We start from the raw sequence: 13672 nt of genomic DNA, 5'->3' as shown, positions 1-13672 counted from the left end.
AAAATAATTTGTAAGATGCATCAATAGTAATTGTTTTATGTTATCAGCATAGAGCTTATATACAGTAAGTCCCCTACATATGATGAGTTCCATTCCAAGAGTGCGTTCGTAAGTCCAAGAAAGTTAGCCTAGCCAACACAGTCGGCAATATAATACTGTACTGTAATAGGTTTATAATACTTTTCACACAAATAATACATAAAAACAAACACAAAAAATAAACATTTTAAATCTTACAGTACAATACCTTGACAGTAGTACAGTACAACAGCTGGCATACAGCAGCTGCTATCGTGTGAACAGGGAAGGAGAGTTGCTGACTGGAGGAGGGAGAGGAGGTGGGAGATGGTAGAGCTGAAGGATCGTCAGCAATAGGAGATGGAGGGCAAGCTCTAATTTCACTCACACCCGACTTTGATGGCACAGGTTCTGGTTGCTTGTTGGATTCAATTCTATCTACCCTCTTGAAAAAATGTTCCAATGACATTTGGATAGTAGCTCTTTTTTTCTCGTAATAAATGACACGGTACCACTGGATTGTGTTCTGAATGGCTACTGCAACCTTCGTGTACCATTCTACGTTCAGGTCCTGTGCCTCAAAAACTAACAGTGCCTCCTCAAATAAAGAAAATCCCTTTGTCATTTCCTGCATCATGAATCTCTTCGGTTCTTCAGTTACTTCTTCTTCCTCTTGTCTCTCTTCATCCTTTCTCTGGGCCTCCAATTCTATCTTTTTGCCTCGCTTCACTCTCTCAATTATTTTCACTTTTGTTTCCATCATTATCGCTTGGCACTTCTTAGAAGTACCAGCTACATCACTGCTGCTTTTACACTTGCTTCTGGACATCCTGGGCTTGAAATAAAAATACTGTACTACTGTACTCTATACAGTACTTACAGTAAAGTATACAAAAGCACAACCACTTGTAAAGGATTCACACATGTGACAATGTATACCAGACACATGAACTAACTTACGTGATTGGACATGCAAATGCACTTTGAAAGTTCACAACTTGAAGGTTCTTACATAGGGGACTTACTGTATTACCTTTTAGAATGCCATGACATTTTAAAAAGTCTTAAATCTTTATAAAGATATATAGATATAAACATATATACATATATGATTTTTCAAACCCTTCTGAAGTATAATTTTATTGAAGCTAAGAATAGTATGTCAAAGAATAAGTTAAAGCAAACTACTTTAACTTGCTCCAAACCTTCCACTGCCAATGTCTTTCCATCTCACTGTGAGGTCCCACTCATCGCCATCACATTTCTGCCTTCGACTTCTGCTACTCTCCCCTTCCTCACTCACTGGCCTCCTTGTCTACCTGAGTGGTCTCTGGAATATTCCAGAATTAGAACACATGCATGTGCGTTCCCTCTGTCTGGAATACTTTCCCCAGGCATCTACATGGCTTGCTGGATAACTATCTTATTTATTCAAATGTCACTTTCTCAGGGCTTTTATGGTTTCCTCTGGGATTAAAAATATGGGGAATTCCCCGGCAGTCCAGTGGTTAGGACTTGGCGCTTTCATGGCTGGGACCTGGGTTTGATCCCTGGCTGGGGAACTAGGATCCCACAAGCCATGAGGCACGGCCAAAAAAAAAAAAAAAAAAATGCAATGCCCATACACACAGCCTATTTTTCCCTTCTCTGATTTAGTTTTTCTCCTCGTCATTATCACTTGCAAAATACATGTATTATTTTAATTTTGCTTGTTATCTTTTTTCTTTTCCCCACAAGAATGTAAGCCGCAAAAATTTATGAATGCTTTTTTTTTTTTTTTTTTGGCTGTGGTTTCCCTGGCGCCTAGATCTGTATCGGTCATACGTTAGGTACATGATAATATTTGTTGAATGAATGAATGGCTATAAAACAAATATAAAGAGGTAATGCACAGGGTTTTGATGCTGAAATATGTGTGGTGAGATTGTTGGAACTAGAGTTTAGGGCCATGAAGAAACCAGGACCAAAATATTCATCAATATTAACAATTTGGTTAGCATTTTAAAAGTTATTGACAGAGACTATAATGGTGATCATTTTGTTTTACTGGCTTAATGTTTGACTTTATGAACATTATGTATATTAAAAAGGGGTTTATGGTACTTTAAAGGAGGGTCAGATTAGAATGCTATTCCATCATGAGTTAAAGAAAGAAAGGTCTGGAACACTGCTATAGGACAAGGCTCAAGGATTTTTTTTTAGAAAACGAGAAAGAAAGAGAGAGAGAGAAAGAAGGGAAAGAAGGAAGGAAGGAAGGAAGGGAGGGAGAGATTGGGACCGAGTAAAGGGGCAAAGTAGGTAATTAAATAGTTAATCCCACTAGGGGGATTGTAAGTAAAGAAAAAAGTATGGGAGACCCCTGTAAGTTAATGATCACTCAAGAAAGCAGGTTAGACAATATGGTACTGGCACAAAAACAGAAACATAGATCAATGGAACAAGATAGAAAGCCCAGAGATAAACCCACGCACCTGTGGTCAACTAATCTATGACAAAGGAGGCAAGGATATACAATGGAAAAAAGACAGTCTCTTCAGTAAGTGGTGCTGGGAAAACTGGACAGCTACATGTAAAAGAATGAAATTAGAACACTCCCTAACACCATACACAAAAATAAATTCAAAATGGATTAGAAACCTAAATGTAAGACCAGACACTCTAAAACTCTTAAAGGAAAACATAGGAAGGACACTCTTTGACATAAATCACAGCAAGATCTTTTTTGACCCACCTCCTAGAGTAATGGAAATAAAACCAAAAATAAACAAATGGGACCTAATGAAACTTCAAAGCTTTTGCACAGCAACGCAAACCATAATCAAGATGAAAAGACAACACTCACAATGGGAGAAAATATTTGCAAATGAATCAACAGACAAAGGATTAATCTCCAAAATATATAAACAGCTCATGCAGCTTAATATTAAAAAAAACAAACAACCCAATCCAAAAATGGGCAGAAAAAAAAATGGGCAGAAGACCTAAGTAGACATTTCTCCAAAGAAGACATACAGATGGCCAAGAAGCACATGAAAAGCTGCTCAACATCACTAATTATTAGGGAAATGCAAATCAAAACTACAGTGAGGTATCACCTCACACCAGTTAGAATGGGCATCATCAGAAAATCTACAAACAACAAATGCTGGAGAGGGTGTGGAGAAAAGGGAACCCTCTTGCACTGTTGGTGGGAATGTAAATTGGTACAGCCACTATGGAGAACAGTATGGAGGTTCCTTAAAAAACTAAAAATAAAATTACCATATGATCCAGTAATCCCACTACTGAGCATATACCCAGAGAAAACCATAATTCAAAAAGACACATGCACCCCAATGTTCATTGCAGCTCTATTTACAATAGACAGGTCATGGAAGTAACCTAAATGCCCATCAGCAGATGAATGGATAAAGAAGATGTTGTACATGTATACAATGGAATATTACTCAGCCATAAAAAGGAGCAAAATTGGGTCATTTGTTGAGACGTGGATGGATCTAGAGACTGTCATACAGAGTGAAGTAAGTCAGAAAGAGAAAAACAAATATCGTATATTAACACATATATGTGGAACCTAGAAAAATGGTACAGATGAATCGGTTTGCAGGGCAGAAATTGAGACACAGATGTAGAGAACAAACGTATGGACACCAAGGGGGGAAAGCGGCAAGGGGGTGGTGGTGGTGGTGTGATGAATTGGGCGATTGGGATTGACACGTATACACTGATGTGTATTAAATGATGACTAATAAGAACCTACTGTATAAAAAATACATAAAAAAGAAGAGAAAAAAAAAGCAGGTTTGCTTAACCACAAAGCCAAGCCGGCTTGCTTAGCAACAAAACCATGCAGGAGAAGCATGAGACATGCTCCCAAACAGTAATACAACTGTGGCATGAGACCCACATCCTGCCCAGTGAGCTCAGTAGGTTAATGATTCCTAGGACACGCTTCTCTGTGTGCACTAAAAACAGAAATATAAGGAAAAGGTGACATTATACTAAAACCTGAGGTTTTACCATTTTAAGCGTATGTTACCAGCCCTTTGCTCATTTCCATTGTGCCATGACAGTCCCAGCTTTACCATGTAGGGACAAGAACACTCCCCTGCCCGACATGGAGGAGGAGCTAATGACGGATGCGTGATGACTACTCAAGAATGAGGAGGAAGGTAGTCTTTCCCCCCTCCCCACTTTTCCTTTGATTATAAAGCTGTAGCCCACTAAGTTTTGGGGGTGCGGCACCCTCTTGCCCACCTGCTTGTAAGCCTCACAAGCGTCCTTTTCTAATAAATCACCTCTTATCTATCACTGTGCCTCCTGCTGAATTCTTTCTGAGCTGAGACATAAAGAACCAGAGCTCCTTGGTGTCCCTGAAATGCCACCTAGTGGTTTCAGAAAGAAGGAAGGGAGGGAGGAGGGAGGGAGGGAGGAAGGAAGGAAGGGAAAGAGGGAGGAAGAAAGAAAGAGAGGAAGGAGGGAAGGAGGGAGGGAGGAAAAAATAAGTTAGTGTCAAACATTTGAGAATTCTATGCCATGGGCTGAATGTAACAGAGAAGAGATAAAAGTAACCTTGTGACCAAGTCCAAGCTCATTCTGCTCACTGCAGGACAGGCCAATAAATCAGGGGAAGAGGTGTTGGGGCAGGAAAAACAACTTTATTTGGAAAGCCAGGATTCCGAGCAGATGGTGGACAAGGGTCCTAGAGAACCATCTTGCTGGGGTCTGGATGCTAGTTTCTTTTATTGAACAAAGAAAAAGGGAGGTGAGGAGGTAAAGTGAGATGACCAGTAAAAGTTATTGCAAAGAGGTCCTGGTTTCCGCCTAACTCTGGGAGGGAGTGTGTAAATTTCTTCTTTCCTGCAGCCATTCACAGGTGGGCTGGGTCAGGATGTTTCCTGTGAGCTGAACAAAGTATGTTAGTTTAATCTTCGGGCATGGGGGGCAGGGTTCCCAGAGACGAGCCATTATGTGTATTTTCAGCTATAGGCAACATACCTTTAGTGAATAACTTGTAGCAAAAGCAACAGAAAACAAAGGTTAAGGTAAAAGAAACAGATCTAACGTGGAGTCATATTTGTTATTTCAACCTAATTCAATTAATGATTTTTTAATTAGGCGAAGGTAAATCTGCAGGTCTGGATATAAATGACAATCAGTTTGTTTTCAGAATCATGTCAGAAAGTGAGGGAATTACCAAAATATATTGTAGCTTTTCTTGCTGTATCAGAGGAGCTAAAGGAAGGCAGTTTTGATCAGGCCAAAGATAGAACTGGAAAAGTCGTTACCCTATAGAAAATGACTACAGGGGCACCATAACTGAACTTGTTTTCATCGATTTAAGAACAGGAAGCTGGAAAGTATTCTGATAAGAGAGGTGTGTTGTAATAGATGAAGGGCAGTTCTGGCTCAGAGGAAGGAAGGGGCCAGTCCAGAGTCTCTCAGGATAGTCTCAGCAGAACTTGAACAAAAGTGACTTTAAGAAGTATTTGTATTCTATTTATTCTTGTTAATTCATGCTTCTATTCAACTAACATTTTTGAAGCCCTACTATGTGCCAATTACCATTCTAAGCACTGTGCGTATAGCATTGAAAACAATCCCTGCTTTCTTTCCTTCTAATGGAGGAAGACAGACATTAAAATATAAATTACACGTGCAAAGCTGGGCAGGTAGATTGAGAGCAGCTGTGGTAGGGGTGGGACTCAGCGAAGGGAAGTTTGGCTCTGGGGCTCAGATCTGCAGGGGAGGGAGGGGCAAGGAGATCTGAGGAAAGATGGCTCTAGACGCAGGAAAGAGCAAGTGCAAGTCTCCGAGAAGGGGCTGCCTGATCTGTTGGAGGAATGCAAGGAGGTTAGTGTAGCCCGAGTAGCAAGGTGGAGATTAGCAGGGCGGCAGGAAGGAGCCAGATGGCTGAGAGCCTTGGGCTATTTTAAGAACTAGACTTTGACTGTGGACAAGACTGGGTGCTACATGAAGACTTTGAGGTGTGTCAGAATCTGACTTGTATTTGAAAAGGCTCAGCCTGGCTGCTGTGTTGACCGTAGGCATCAGGGTGATCTTGGATGGCCTAGGCCTGCAGTGGCTTGAAGCAGGGTTTCAGTTCCCCGGGCAGAGATTGAAGTCTGGTCAAGGCAGTGAGAACACTGAATCCGAACCACTAGACCACCAGGCACAGTGGCCCGTGACAAGGCCCTGGCCTGTCAGCTGTGTAGAAATGAATTTCCACATAGAGATGGAAATTAATGAAGAAAGTAAAGTGTTTATTAGGAGGAAAAAGAGTACAGTACGTGTGGATAGACACATGGGTGGGCTCAGAGAGAGAGTCACACCCTCGTGGTAGTTTGAATCACTCTTGTGGGGAGTTTCTTCCAGGTTTCCTTTGACCAATCATCTTGCTTTGCCTGGTTTTGAGTCCATATTTCGTTTATCTCAGGGTCCTCCCTGTGTAAGTGTGTATCTCTTAGCCAAGATGGATTCTAGCGAAGAGGTCTGTGGGTAGTTGATATCACTTACTGAGGGGTAGCGCCCCCTCCCTTTTTGACCTCCAGGGAGCCTTTTTGCACATGTGTATTGGGGAGGTTTCCTTGATTTCGAGAATGAGGGATATGTGGTCTTTTATCTCTTATCTGGGCAGGGCCCAGCCTCCTCTCTCGATTGTCCTGCTATTGATATTTTGGAGTCTCTGTCCACAGGGAACAACTCCAGATGCTCAGCCTGGGGCCCATCTATCTCCTGCCTCAAGGGTACAAGGGTGGAAAGAGGGGGCTGGTTAGAGGTTCCTGTGGGATGCAGGCGAGGGGCCCCAGGGACTTCGACCAGAGCAGTGGTGGGGGATGGGATGAGGGGTACCCAGATTCTGAATACATGGAGCAGACTGGAGTCACTGACAGGCTGCATGCAGAGGTAGAAGAAAGGGGAAAGTTAAGGGCAATTCCAAGGCTTTTGAGAACTGGAGGAATGAAGTTGCCATTTCCTGAAATAGGAAGACCTCACTCCTGTTGCCCTTGCCTAAGGGCAAGTTGAGGTCATCTCTTTAAATCTATAGCTCTGTGTGTGTGTGTGTGTGTGTGTGTCTGTCTCTTCCCTTGTAATTTATTGCTTACCTGTTGAAAAACTAGATTGTACGATCTCTATGGTTTTCCACAGCATGGATTTTGCTGATTATTTCCCTTTGGTGCCATTTAACATGTTCCCCTTTCCTCTATATTTTCTAGAAGTTGGCAGCTAGGGCTATAAGCTTGGTGAAATTCCAGTCTGATTTGTGTCTGCCTTGCTTCACTGTAGTGCTGCGTAAGTGCCCTCCCCTCCCAACCCCATGAGGCACACCTCCTCTCCTTTCACTTGTGGATATGTTAGCAGCCATGAATTAGCCTCCTTAGATCCTACTAACTTGTTACAAGTTACAAAATGGTGACACACAGTCCAGTGGTTAAGACTCCACACTTCCAATGCAGGGAGTGCGGGTTTGATCCCTGGTTGGGGAACTAAGATTCCACATGTCATGGGGCCAGGACCCCCCAAAAATGGTGACACTCTAATTTATCACTTAGCCTTCATTTATGAGCTGAAGTATTTCCATAAAGGGAGTATTTAGTTATATTACAGTTCATATAGGTAACATGGACTAAATGCTGGATTTTTTGCCTTCTTTTACTGATATTCAAAATAATGTGTTAGCTAATCTTCCAAAATTAAACATCTCTTTTTTTTCAGGGAACTCATAGAATTAAATATCCTTGATGTATTTTAATTAATTGCAGGAAATTCTGATTGATGTCTTTGGCCCTGGGGGTTTTTGAACAGCCCTCTGTCTCCAGTAGTTTATTTGTTTCTGATGTGACAATATGTTCCAGGCTCCTCTTATCCAGTTCCAGCCCTGGAATCAGCCATTTCTCCAGGAGCCTAGTTTTCTCTTAATGGAAAATGGTATTCAGTGATGACAGTCTGGTGCCAGAGGTTTGTCCTTGTTTGGGGACTTTTTCAGTGGACGGAGCTAGGACATATATCTGCATTTTTAAAAAGATAACATCATCAAGGGTTTATAGTGATACTTCTAATTCAAATACAGAACTATATAGGATTTTTTTTTTGGCCATATTGAGGCATGCAGGATCCTAGTTCCCCTACCAGGGATCAAACCCGTGACCCCTGCAGTGGAAGTGGGGAGTCTTAACCACTGGACTGCCAGGGAGGTGCCTATAGGATTTTTTAAAAATTTATTTATTATTTTTGACTGTGTTGGGTCTTTGTTGCTGCGCGTGGGCTTTCTCTAGTTGCAGCAAGGGGGCGCTCCTCGTCATTGTGGTGCGCAGGCTTCTCATTGCCGTGGCTTCTCTTGTTGCGGAGCACAGGCTCTAGAGCATGCAGGCTTCAGTACATGCAGCACGTGGGCTCAGTAGTTGTGGCTTGCAGGCTCTAGAGCGCAGGCTCAGTAGGTGTGGCACAGGGGCTTAGTTGCTCTGCAGCACGTGGGATCCTCCCGGACCAGGGCTCGAACCTGTGTCCCCTGCATTGGCAGGCAGACTCTTAACCCCTGCACCACCAGGGAAGTCCTCCTTTTCTTTCTTTAAATATATTTATATTTACTTTCTATTGCAGTATAGTTAATATTCAGTGTTTTGTTTATTTGGGTTCTACAGCAACTTGATTCAGTTATACATCTAGTTGCACTTGTTCTTTTTCCAATTCTTTTCCCAGGTAGGTTATTACAGAGTGTTGAGTAGAGTTCCCTGTGCTCACAGGTAGGTCCTCACTGATTAACTCTTTTAGATATATTAGTGTGTTTGTGTTAATCCCAACCTCCTAATTTTGCTTGCCCCCTCCTTACTTCCCCCTAGGGTAAACCTACGTTTCTTTTGTACATTTGTGAGTCTGTTTTGCTTCGTACATTACTTCATTTCTATCAGTTTTTAGATTCCACATGTAAGTGATATCCTGGAATATTTGTCTTTCTGTGTCTGATTTGCTGGAATTAGTGTGATCATTTCCCGGTCCATCCATGTTGCTGCAAATGGCATGATTTCTTTCTCTTTTCTGGCTGAGTAATAGTCCATGGAGTATAGGTAGCACATCTTCTTTATCCATTCATCTGTCGATGGGCATTTCGGTCGTTTCCATGCCTTGACTATGGTAAAGAGTGCCGCAATGACAATTGGGGTGCATTGACTTTTCTAAGGATGGTTTCCTCTGGATGTACAAACAGGAGTGGGATCGCCAGTTTTCCATGTAGGTCTGTTTTTATTTTTTAAGGAACTTGCATACTGTTCTCCATACTGGCCGTTACCAATGTACATTCCCACCAACAACATATTAGGGTTCCCTCTTCTGCCTGCCCTCTTGAGCACTTACTGTTTTTAGACTTTTGAGGGATGGAGCCAGGGAACACCTCGTCTATGTTTATTTGCATTCTCTAATCATGACATATCCTGAGCACCTTTTCACTTTTTTTTTTAAAGAGTGTGAGTATGGGCTTCCCTGGTGGCGCAGTGGTTGAGAGTCCGCCTGCCGAGGCAGGGGACGCGGGTTCGTGCCCCGGTCTGGGAAGATCCCACATGCTGCGGAGCTGCTGGGCCCATAAGCCATGGCCGCTGAGCCTGTGCGTCCGGAGCCTGTGCGCCACAATGGGAGAGGCCACAGCAGTGAGAGGCCCGCGTACCGAAAAATAAATAAATAAATAAAGAGTGTGAGTACAGTTGAGCTCTTGAAACTGGCTTCTTGAGAGTCGGGCCTGATTTGAATCCATTTTCAATTACCTAGCCCAGGACATTTCTTGAGGGCAGGGGTCACTTCCAGCCCTGCAGGCCTTGTGAATATTAAGTGCCCTTGAGCACCGGTTTTAGAGTTGTTGTTAAGAGAAACGGCCACCAGGCGGCATCACTTCTTCATGCCCACTCTGGGAACTTGGGCAAACAGAGCCTTAGTGAGCATCCAGTTCCTGGGTTGGAAATTAGAGTGGAAGTTGCCCCAACACACACACCAAAGGGTTTGTGTCTTAATTGCCTCTTCCCCCTTACCCTTCACCCCCTCCCCCAGTCAAATCCCAAGCCCTGCAAATGTGCTATGGTGAGGATGCGTGGTTCGTAGGTGGGAGGGGGTGAGTCTAAGGAAGGAGGATGGAAGTGGGAACCCCACCAGCAGGAGCCATGGAGATCCGGTACCTTTTCACAGCTCTTCCCTCCAAGCGGGTCCATCATCCTTTGGGTGCACTAGGCTTCGTTTGGCTGTAAGAGGACCAGCATGGATCTGGAGATTGTGGTCCCATGCAGAGGTGAATGGGCACTACAGGTCCATGGGGGGGCTCAACTGCTGGCACATCCTCCCCCTAGCTCCATCAGCCCCAGCCCTGTCCAGCCTTGAAACCCAAACCTGCTCAGGCTCCAGGGATGTAAGTCCCGCCTAGGTGGCCAAGTCCTGAGGGTAATAGAGTAGGCATTACTTTCCTTTTCTTTCTTTCTGGCTGCGTTGTGTCTTTGTTGCTGCGCCTGGGCTTCAGTAGTTGTGGCTTGTGGGCCGCAGAGCACAGGCTCAGCAGCTGTGGCGCACGGGCTTAGTTGCTCTGTGACATGAGGGATCCTCCCGGACCAGGGCTCGAACCCGTGTCCCCTGCATTGGCAGGTGGGCTCCCAACCATTGAGCCACCAGGGAAGCCCAATGCCTATAGGATTTTAATTTAACCTCATCAATCTTATATCTGCTTCTCCTTTTCACATAGTGAAATTTTCAGGGTAGAAAACACCAAGATAATTACTTATTTGCATCTTCCCACATGTGTAGAACATTTCAGTAACAGAGCATACAGTGTATCCTTTTACCTGAAAGGTCAGAGTGAAAAGAACCGTTGTTGACAAGGTGAGGATGCATATTCTGATTAGAGCAAACAGCATGTACAAAGATCCAGAGGCTTGAGAGCACATAGTTCATTTAGGGAGGAGCTGATCCTGTTCTACGTGAGGAGTGAGGGGCTCCAGAGAGGGGAAGGCATTGGAACAAAATGGGCTTCATATTCAATGCTGTGGACATTAGAGCATCAACCAGATCTTGCGTTTGTTTCTAATAAGAAACATGAATTTTCTACTTTGTCTATAGAAGCAGAATGTAGGTGTCAGAAAAGGGTAGGGGTTACTTTAAGGATTACTGTCCTTAACTGTTCTACAGCAGTTTGGGGAAAACACCAGTGAAAGCATAGCTCACTTATTTTCTGACATTTGAAGATATATTTGCATATTAATGACCCATCGTCGTGGCATTTTTCTCCTCACAGAGGACAAAGTATGGACCATAGTGTCTCACGACTTGCAGATGCAGATGAGGTTGGTGGGCTACAACCCAGAAGAATACTCAGCTCATTTATAGCGCCTCCATGTGAACAATATGTCACCTATTTCTGCAAGATGTTGAGTGAATTGACCACCCCAGGTAGGCTGTGAATGGAGTGTTACTTTTCATTACTATCTCAGCTGATGGTTGGTATGACTGAAACGATATAATAGGTGTGGCTTTATTATCTTAACAGTCCAGTCTAAAGTGCAGGCAGCTGTGAAAGTAAAATATAACCACTTCGGCTGTTTTCTGGGAAAGGAAGCTAAGAACGTACGAATTTTTTTTAATTCCGTTGTTTTTATAGATTTTTTTCAATTTTCTATGCATATATATGTGTGTATGAGTGTTTCTAGTGTTCAGTTATCAGTAATTGCTTTGGGCAAAAGTTTGTCAGAGTTCCTTGTGAGCTTTCAAGTAATTTCAAGTAATTCCCTTTCAAGTAACTCCCAACTGAGTAATTCCCTTTCAAGTAACTCCCAACTGAGTTCTTCAGTTGTCTTTAATGTAAAGATGAAAGAATACCAAAGGCTGTCTGCAGGTAAATAGCATATAGAACAGAGCTCTTTGTTGTCTGTAGTCATTTAATAGTATCTGCTGGTCTCAACAAGTTCTCCCTAAATTTTTTTTTCATGATGGTTTACTTTTAGCAGTGCTTCTGTATGTGTGTATGTGTACGTTAGGGGTGGAGAAAATAGAGAGTTTACAAGGCTACCCTGGAAATATCTTTACTGCAAGACACACACACTCTGGGGTTCTTGGCAGTAAATTCAACACGTTGACAGATAACTAAATCTCTGTCTCTAGTATAACATAGTAAAAATAACGCATATGCTTTGAGTTAGAGAAACATAGATTCATAATTTTCGGCCTTGCTGCTCCTCGGGTATGTGACTTTGGGGGAATTCCTTGAACTCCTCTGCCTCAGTTTCCAGTGTCTTTTTCAGTCAAATAAAGATCATAATGCCTATATCAGGGTGATTGTGAGAATTTAATGAGGTAATGTACTAAGTGCTTATTATAGGACTTGATGCACTTAAAGATTTAATAAATAGCAAATACTATATAATTTTTTCTATTAAGCAACTTTGGAAGTAGCGTTATGTCAGAGATCAACGGGCTGTTTGATGCCCCAAATCAGTGTTGTATTGGAGCCGATGTTGTAGGGAGTCACTTACAGAGAAGAGTTATAAGCAGGAAAGTCTATAATATTTTGAAGATTTAAGTACTTTTTATATGGAAAGGCTTGTGCTAAAATTACAGACAAGTATAACCTATGAACTCTAAGAAAGTAAAATCTGTAAAAATATGAAAATGATTTGTTCAGACAATTAGTGCTTCTGCTGTCTGGAGAAAGAAGACATGACCCTGGCTGGGATGTTAAAGTGATGCTTCATTAAAGAGGTCGAAAGACAATGCGAAGTTGTGGAAGGACAGTAAACAAGAGTCTGAAAGAATACGAATGATCCTTCAGGCCACGGTGAGAAGGAGTTTAGCAGAAGCAGAGGTCATGTCAAAGAGCAGTAAGAAATTAGGTCGGAAAGTAAAAATGGGAAAAGTTGTGGAGGAAAAGAAATGGGATGTTGGGAATTTTCCCTGCAGGTCTGTGCTTCTTGGACTTCAGCGTGCATGTGAATAACCTGGAGAGATTAATAAGACACAAATTGCAGGGCTCCATTTCCTGAATTTCTGATTCAGTAGGTCTGAGGCAGGGCTCCAGAATTTTCATTTGTAACGAGTCCTATGGACTGAATTCTGTCCCCTAAAATTCACATGTTGATGTCCTCATGCCCAATGTGACAGTATTTGAGATAGGGCTTTTAGGAGATAATTAAGGTTAAATGAGGTTGTAAATCTGGGTTCCTAATCTGATTGGATTGGTGGCTTATAAAAAGAGGAAGAGCCAGGAAGAGCGATCTCACCAGAAACCAAACTGGCCAGCACCTTGATCTTGGACTTCCAGCCTCCAGCACTGTAAGGAAACAAATGTCTGTTGTTTAATCCACCCAACTGGTGGTATTTTGTTATAGCAGCCTCAGCAGACTAGTACAATGAGTTCCCAGGTGATGAAGAAATTGCTGATTTCAAGACCACTGTGAGAACCATGGCTGTGGGCAATAGAAATCCATTAAGGTCCCTATAACAGTTTTTCTGTCCACCTTCGCTTATCACAGCCATTCTTTTTTCTTTTTCTTTTTCTAAACTGGATCCTGTTTTCAGTTCCAGAAAAGTCAACCAAGGATTATAGAAAATCCGGCACACTAAGCACAATTAATGAATCCCATCAGCTTGTCTGCACTGTTTCATGAGTGAGTGCTCCTTGGCAAAGTTCATT

The sequence above is a fragment of the Pseudorca crassidens genome, chromosome 10 (genome assembly GCF_039906515.1).
Source record: "Pseudorca crassidens isolate mPseCra1 chromosome 10, mPseCra1.hap1, whole genome shotgun sequence".
Taxonomy (NCBI): Eukaryota; Metazoa; Chordata; class Mammalia; order Artiodactyla; family Delphinidae; genus Pseudorca; species Pseudorca crassidens.
This window is presented reverse-complemented; position numbering follows the sequence as displayed.